We start from the raw sequence: 8,853 nt of genomic DNA, 5'->3' as shown, positions 1-8,853 counted from the left end.
ACATACACTCACTAAATTTACCAAATTCAGTCCAATTTCATGACATTTATCTTGAAAGTTGTTGAAGATATCTATTCCCTGTGTTCTGTTCGCAAGAATGTCCAAAGTGAGTAACTCTTCACAGCAAAGAAAATCTCCCGTTATGACCCAAATGAAGTATAAAACCTGAGCCGAGCCAGTAGTATCAGTTGATTCATCTAAAGTGATCAAATAACGTATGTGTTCTTTTGAAGTATTGCATGAAGTTGTTAAGTTGAAGCCTAATTCATGCTGCCAATCAGTTATGGTTCTCCTTAAAAGAGGCAGTTGTTTGTACTTCGAAACGTTATCAGGGTCTAAGCATCCTACACCTTTGACAACGCATTTTTTTTCACAATTTCTATATCATTGAATGGCTTTCCTTTTTCCCCAAATATATAAGCTACTTTATAAGTTGCTTCAGTGGCATTATTTCCAGGTCTTATTGCTGCTTGAAAGAATTGTCTTTGCTTTTGCTTTTCATCCTTTAATTTCTGCAATATAAACTTTTCCACCTCTCCCTCTAATTTAAAATATTTGTGGTCTTTATCAGTGTTATAATGCTGATGAGCATTGAATTTCTTTAATGTTGATATTGCAGTATCACAAAGCGAGTAAATCATCTACAGCAGAAACAAGATAATATTACAATTCCCAATCCTCATTAAAAAATCAGTGACAGGATGGCCTTGCTAATAAACTAACAGAAAAAAAAATAAACAGAAAAAAAGGGAGAAAATTCACAGCATGTAATTGACCCTTTGAAGGGAAAGATCACAGCCTCTTGTTTAATTAACGACCTGTGTGTGGCCTCTAAGAGTTTTGTTTTCACATCACTTGGAAAGAACTGAGCAGATAGAAGGAGTGTGTTGCTTCCTTAGTTCCTGCCAGACCAGATGAGTTGCTGATGGGTTACTGAGAAATCAGCCTCATAGAGAAGAGGAAAAAAATATAGGAGAGAACGGACACATCCTGTTTCTCAGATGCTTTTGCTATCAATTAGGAGCAATCAATATTTTTCCTTCTCTTTGTCCCCATAAAAGCCCCAAACCCCTTATCCTCCTGGCTGACACTTCTTCCTTTCCTCCTTTCCTTTCCTTTCCTTTCCTTTCCTTTCCTTTCCTTTCCTTTCCTTTCCTTTCCTTTCCTTTCCTTTCCTTTCCTTTCCTTTCCTTTCCTTTCCTTTCCTTTCCTTCCTTCCTTCTCTCTCTCTCTCTCTCTCTCTCTCTCTCTCTCTCTCTCTCTCTCTCTCTCTTTCTTTCGCCAAGCCCTTCCCTCAGGCTCAGGGAAAGTAAAATAAACTCTGCTGCTTTCTATACTAATCTTTGTGTTGAGAATTCTTTCTCATCCTGTACTATGAGTCCCCACCCTAACCATCTGTGCTCTTCCTTCAGCAATCTCTTGGTCTTCTTTGACATGAGGGGCTGTTAAGCAGACAGAATTTAAAAATACTGTTGAGCTGCGCAACTATTCACAAATTCTATTTCAAACAGAAACACAGTGCACCGTTGTCAAAAGCTGATAACAGACCGGCGCACTCGACCCCCATAAACTCTCACCAACCAGCCTTGTGCGGTAGTGGCACCAGTCAGGCGGGGGAAGTTAGAATTAAATCATGAGCATAGAAACTGTCCATTTAGCCCTTATGGGTTACTAATGTTCTAATTGTGCCGGTCAATCTGGGAGGATTATTTCATTGAAATTGATTTTATTCTTTAGTATTTTAAATAAGTTCATTTTAAAAAGAAAATAAAAATATAAAAGACAAACAAAATGTATTACTAAAAATAAAAGGATTTTGCTCTGTAAAATTTATATTCAGTCAAAAGGCCAAACTTAAGGACCTAGAAGGCCACATGTCCCCCACCCATGTTCTAGCCTCTAGGACTGGGGGACAATGCATTTCTGTTGTTGAGGCCAACCCAGTCTGTGGTACTTGCTTACAGCAGTGCCAGCAAACTGACACATCAGCTCAGGTGCATTTGTAGCAAGGTGACATCTGTCACCCATTTACTGCTCCTTCTTCCTTGTCTCATTCCTTGCCCAGGAGGTGCTGGGGGAGGGCCTGACACCTTCTCCTTTTATAATAAAGTGAGCCTGCCCCACAGGGCTTTACAGGCAAGTGCTTGTTTTTTTGCTAGATCATTGTAGTCACCAACCATATCACTCTCTTTCATCCTTAAACCAACATCACGAAGTTAGTGCCATTTACCACACTTTGAAGAAAATAACTCAAACAGCTCATATTTATGTTCTGTCTAAAGTTTCAAGCACTGTGCCCTGAACCTAAAATTTCATCCCCTCATTTTATGCTCAAAGTAATGGATGAGGCCAGGTGCGGTGGCTCACGCCTGTAATCCTAGCACTCTGGGAGGCCGAGGTGGGCGGATTGCTCGAGGTCAGGAGTTCGAAACCAGCCTGAGCAAGAGAGAGATCCCGTCTCTACTATAAATAGGAAGAAATTCATTGGCTAACTGATATATATAGAAAAAATTAGCTGGGCATGGTGGCACATGCCTGTAGTCCCAGCTACTCAGGAGGCTGAGGCAGGAGGATAGCTTGAGCCCAGGAGTTTGAGGTTGCTGTGAGCTAGGCTGATGCCACGGCACTCACTCTAGCCTGGGCAACAAAGTGAGACTCTGCCTAAAAACAAAACATAACAAAACAAAAACACACAAAGTAGTGGATGAGCTAGGTACTGTTACTACCGTCCCTATTCTTAGGAAAGGAGCTCAGGCTGGTGAGTTCAATCATGTGCTCAGGGTTAGACAACAGGCAACTGTCTAACCAAGCAGTGACTACAGTGCCCACCGGGAACCATGACACCCCGAGACAGACTCAGGTAGCCATTAACTTGAACAAAGTTGCATAGGAATTGGCTGGGGCTGGATTTGAACTCATTCTTTGTTTCATCTTTATAAAGATAAAACTGACAAATTAAAAAATGTATATATTTAAGATACACAATGTCATTTTTAAATATACACATACATTGTGAAATGATTACCATGATCAACTTAATGAACACATCCATCTCCTGACATTGTTACCTTTTTGTGTATGTGATGAGACTACTTAAGACCTCCTCGGGTTGGGCGTAGTGGCTCGTGCCTATAATCCTAGCACTCTGGGAGGCCAAGGCAGGAGGATCGCTCAAGGTCAGGAGTTTGAAACCAGCCTGAGCGAGACCCCGTCTCTACTAAAAATAGAAAGAAATTAATTGGCCAACTAAACATATATATATATATAATGAGCCGGGCATGGTGGCGCATGCCTGTGGTCCCAGCTACTCGGGAGGCTGAGGCAGGAGGATCGCTTGAGTCCAGGAGTTTGAGGTTGCTGTGAGCTAGGCTGATGCCACGGCACTCACTCTAGCCTGGGCAACAAAGTGAGACTCTGTCTCAAAAAAAAAAAAACACACACAAAAAAAGACCTCCCTTAGCAAATTTCAAGTGTACGATGCAGTATTACTAACTACAGTGGTCATGTTGCACAGGAGGAAGGTCTGTAGAACTTACTCATCTTATAGCTGCAAGTTTGTATCCTTTGGCCAATATCTCCCCCTTCCCCCCACTGTCCCCAGTACCTGGGAGCCACCCTTCTGCTCTCTGTGTGAGCTCAGCTTTATCAAAAGTGATTTATATTCATTCAACAAATGTAGGGTAAGTGTCTACTGTAGGAAAAATATTGTGATAAAAGCATGGAGTCCATAGAAAAAGTCACACTTTCTGACCCAAAGGAGGTTTAGCATAGTGGAAAGACACTCATGGAAACAGTTATAATCCAACCCTTTGGAGGGAGGTATTGAATTCAACAGGATCCCATAAAGAACACAGAATTTGCATCAGAAGTCTCCATGAAGGAATTCATGTAGCAGAAAAATCAAACAAGACTTCTCAGGAATCACCTGATTTAAAAAAAAATGTAGTGGTAGAAACAGGGGGTAAAAAAAGCAAAATCACTCTGTTAATCAGATAACCACACAAGCCTTTTGATTTAAGAAAAAGCTTAGTAAAACACTGCAGCATCATTTATATCACCTGATCAACTTTTCTAAACCATCTCTAATTTTTAAACCCACCACTGCTTTTCATTTAAGGAATTCATCTAAAGCTGTTTCGAGCCTTAAAAAGAATTCGAGTATAAATATCTTTAACAGGAAAGAAAAACTAACACGTTCCATTAGCACTGGGAGTGTTATCTCTTTTTTTCCCCCCCTTGGGTGTCAGAAACTCGAGAACAGTAAATACTGTGTAATTCAAAAATACATATGCCTGGCGATTTTCTTCAAAATCGGTCTTAAAATCCAGCTAACATTGAACTGATTGGAAGCTAACTTCCATTCTTAAAGCGGAAGCACATATTCTGACCTGATTTTTCTTCTAAAAAAAGGGGTTTCTGTGCTTTTCACCCTGAGAAGGGAATAGTATGTTCAAAGCATAGACACTTGAGAATAACGATTTACTTTAGGAAAAGATATATATATATTTCTGGAACATAAAGTTCTGCAGAGAAGGCGAGACTGGGTTGTAAGTGAAGATAAATTTGAGACACATTTTATGTTGCATTAAAAAGTTGAAACTTCACCCGGATTGGCTGGTAGGCAACGACTGAAAAATGTTTGGCTAGGGTCTGAAATGATCATTTTTACCTATTTATAAAGCTTGTCTTGGTAGCAGCCCAGAGGATGGATTGGAGCAGACCAGGAAGATCTGAAGGAGTCATTATCAGTTATGAAGTTACTGTCTCTCAGCTCCAAACCACCCTCCTCTCCTCTGCTTTGTGACGCTGGGGCTGAGAAGCCACATTTCTGCTTTGCCAGATGGTTCTATGTTAGGCTTGGCAAGCGCATTTGCTAGGAGATCGTAGAAGTAGGGTAATCAACGTGTCCCAGTTTGCCCAGAACTTTCCCAGTTTTAGCACTGAAAGTTCTGCATCCTGGGAACCCCTTCCGGGGGTGCTGGTCACCTTAAGCAGAAGGGATTTGCTCCTTCCTGTCTGTCTGCTGTTCTGGGCGTTTCTCCAGCAACACTTCTTCCCTCTGGTGGCTGTAGCCCCAGCTGAATCCAGTTTTTGCTCTTCACTTGCAAAACCAGCTGAATCAGAAACATCAGTGCCTTTTCATCCAAATCTGTGTCTCAGTTTACTTATCTTTAAAATGGGGTTTGATAATTTCACCAATTCACATACATGGATTGGTTGATTCAACACCATTCCAACCCCCTTCACGCTTGGCTCCCTGTAATGTAGGGATTGAAAAGCCTCCTTTGCAGTTACGCGCGGGCTTGTTTCTGTATTCTCACTGAAGCCACGTAAATGGAAGTGTTTGCATAATTTCCAGTAAGTCATGTTGCAAGGGAGATGTAGTGCCCTCCTTTCTTCCTTGCTTTTGTTGCCTGGAATTTAGATGTGATGTCTTGAGCTCATGCAACTGTCTTGGGCTGTGAGGCAATGTGCTAAGTGTAACAGACAGCAAGTAGAGGTTCAGGCCATTGGACTTCCTGGTCCTGGGCTTTTTATCTTTGGCAACAGCCCTAATGAGATACAATTCACACCCCTTTAAAGTATACAGTTAAATAGTTTTAATATATTTCTAGAGTTGTGTAACCATTACCACAATCAATTCCAGAACCTTTTCCAATCTGCTTTCCATCTCTGTAGATGTGCCCATTTTGGACATTTCATTTAAATAGAATCATACAGTGTGTGGTGGTCTTTTGTGTTTTCTTCTTTTCCTTAGAATAACATTTTTGAGGCTCATCCACGTACCACAGATCAGTGAAGTACACAGATCAGTACTTCACTCCTTTTTATTCCATTGTATGGTTGTACCACATTTTAGTGATTCATCAGTTGATGGGTTTTGGGCTGGTTCCACTTTTTGGCCATTATGAATAATGCTGTTGTGAGTAATTTGTGTGTAAGTTTATGCACCCCTGGGACTTTTGTTTTTAATCAGAGAAAATAAGCCTATCTCTGATTTCAGCCACTGGTGTCCATTTTTTCCTCTGTTATATGCCAGACAACCTATTTCTAATTTAAGAACATCCCTGAAAACGCAGCTCTGATGAAAAGAACAGTGCATGAATAGCTCTGAGTCAGAGCCTGGCACACAATGAGTACTATGAAAATGGGGGTGTGATGACTATTAGTAGTTGTATTTATTCCCTGAAACATCCTTATAGCAGTATTTTTTTAATGATTATAATAAAAGTAACTCATGCTTGTTGAAAATTTGGAAGCTACACACCAAAAAAAAAAAAAAAAAAAAAAAAAAAACCAAACCAAACCAAACCAAAACAAAAAACACCAAAACCACTCACGTGGAAATTGGGAATTACTGATAATTCCATTCCTACTGGGGTCAATTTAGTACGTCCAGGAAAACTGAGAAAGGCATGTGATGGGAAATATCCCGGCATCCACAGAGCTGTGGTGCTGGTTTCTCGCCCGGGCCGTGTTTCTCACCGAGAGGATGCAGACAGCGTCCCCGTGCAGCGGTCCTCCCCGGAGCACACCTGCCGGGGAAGGTGCAAGGCGTGGGCTTCCTGCAGCGGAGAGCAGCGATTCCCGCGGGAAGGAGGGAACCAGGCAGGAGCGCCCTCCCTTGCCGAGCGCGCCACCTTCCGGGCTGGAGTCTCATTGCACCACTCCAAGCTTCCCTGGCTCCAAAGGCGCTGACGGACGGGCAGAAGGACAGAGGTGTGCAATTCTTCCACACCCCCGCAGGGCTCTATCAAGTCCCGTTCTGGTCACTAAGGGTGTCCTACCAGTACCAGGAAGCCCTGTAGAAGCCAGTCTCACCAGGGCAAGACCTAGACCCAATACAACGTCCTCCCAAGCTTGGCCCCTTGGAGGAGTCCACTGTTTCTCAACAACTAGGTCTGAGCGATTTCACATCTGGAAGGCTCCAGGGTTTCAGGAAGTGTGGCAAAGAAATGTGTGCATATCTAAACTATACGGAGAGATACAGGAATCCGACTGGACATGCTTCCTCAGGTTTTTATTTATATTTAAAAAAATCAGGGTGAGGTGGGGGGACGTTGCCTTAAAGTATGGTCGTATAGGTTGTGCACTGCGCAGATTTGCTTGGCCCAGGTGGCAGACAGAGGCTGAAATGCAGCCTGTGACCTTTCAGTAGCCACAGGTCCTGTAGAACAGCCAGTAGAATAAAACAAGACCATGCTTTGAGGCTGGGGTAGGCTGAATAGCAGCCTCCAAACTTTCTATGTCCTAAAACCTGGAATGTGTGAATGTTACCTTCTATGGAAAAACTGACCCGAAGGTGTGATTAAGTTAACGATCTCGAGGTGGGGAGATTCTCCCTGATTACTGGTCCTTACAAGAGGGGGCTCAGGAGAAGTCAGTCAGAGGGATGGCAATGTGTGATGGAAGCAGAGATTAGAGGGTGGAGGATTGAAGATGGAGGAAGGGGCCATAAGCCAAGGCATGCAGGTGGCCATTGGAAGCTGAAAAAGACAAGGATGTGGGCTCTTTCCTCAGCGCCTCCACGAGGAATCAGCCCTGCAGCCCACTCAACTTTAGCCTCGTGAGGCTGATTTCTGGCTTGTGACCTCCAGATCTGTGAGAAGGGAAATGCATGTTGCTTTAACCATGGCGTTTGTGGTGCTTTGTCATGGAAGCCATAGAAACTGGTACAGAGGTGCTGCTTAACCCCTTCCGCGCTTGGGTTTCCCAGCATGGCCACTCAAGATGAAGGGCTTGGGTCTGAGACGAGCTTCCCTGGTCCTCGTGGCTGGATGAAGCTCAAGGTAATAGTGACATCAAAGCATCAATAGCATTGCCCTGTTCTAAGTGTCTTATGCTCCAGGCTGGAGTGCAGTGGCATGATCATAGCTCACTGCAGCCTCCAACTCCTGAGCTCAAATGATCCTCCTGCCTCAGCCTCCTGAGTAGCTGGGACTACTGTCCTGTGCCACCCACGCCCGGCTAATTTCTTTCTTTTTTTAGAGACGGAGGTCTCACTGTGTTGTCCAGGCTGGTCTCAAACTCCTGGGCTCACGCGATCCTTCCAGCTGCAGGGACTACACCACACCTGGTTTCTAAGTGTCTTAGTCCTGTTAAGGCAGTCTGTTCTCACGGCAGCCTCTATGAAGTAGGCATTGTCATGTCGCAGTTTTATGGGTGTGGTAATAGAATCACAGAGAGGTTAAGTTATTTGATCAAGATCAGACAGCTAGTAAGTCAGGGAGCCAGGATTTGAGTCTAGATCATCCGGACTTGTAATCAGTCTATTCCTTGGTGCTAACGTTTGCTACCGTATGAAATTCTCCACCTTTGATGTCACCGTTATCTTGTAAGTGGTGAGAAAATCGCACCTTTTAGAAACTCACAAAATGTTGGTGTGTCATATGGCGAATGATTTTCTTCTTGACCTAAGCCTGCATCTCAGGAAGTTAGAAGAAGGAAAGTTTTCTGCGGAGGATCCATGTAACTTTCAGGAAATGCTGCACGTGGTTTCACAGCTACTATAAGGCCTGTAAAAACAAAAATATATTCAAATTATTTAACATGACAGAGGTATTTATCAAGACGTCTGGTGCATTTCTTATCAAAGGGTGTCCTGACTCTGTTGACCAGCACGCCTCATTTAAAATGAAGAAAACAAAACCGAAAAGCCCCAGCTTCCAAATCCATACAATTATTTCTATGTTTTTGATTCTGTGATGGTGGCGATTTTTTTTCCCCAAAGAAGCATAGACCTCCTTATTTTGGGATGCTTTTCCCACAAGAAGAGGTTGCTTCTCACTTATCAGGTATTAACTGATATAATACAGATCTTTCCTTTGAAAAACTAAGTACTGCATTCCTTTT

Source organism: Microcebus murinus, chromosome 16, assembly GCF_040939455.1.
Source record: "Microcebus murinus isolate Inina chromosome 16, M.murinus_Inina_mat1.0, whole genome shotgun sequence".
Taxonomy (NCBI): Eukaryota; Metazoa; Chordata; class Mammalia; order Primates; family Cheirogaleidae; genus Microcebus; species Microcebus murinus.
The sequence above is the reverse complement of the archived record's forward strand: the minus strand, read 5'-3'. Positions refer to the sequence as shown.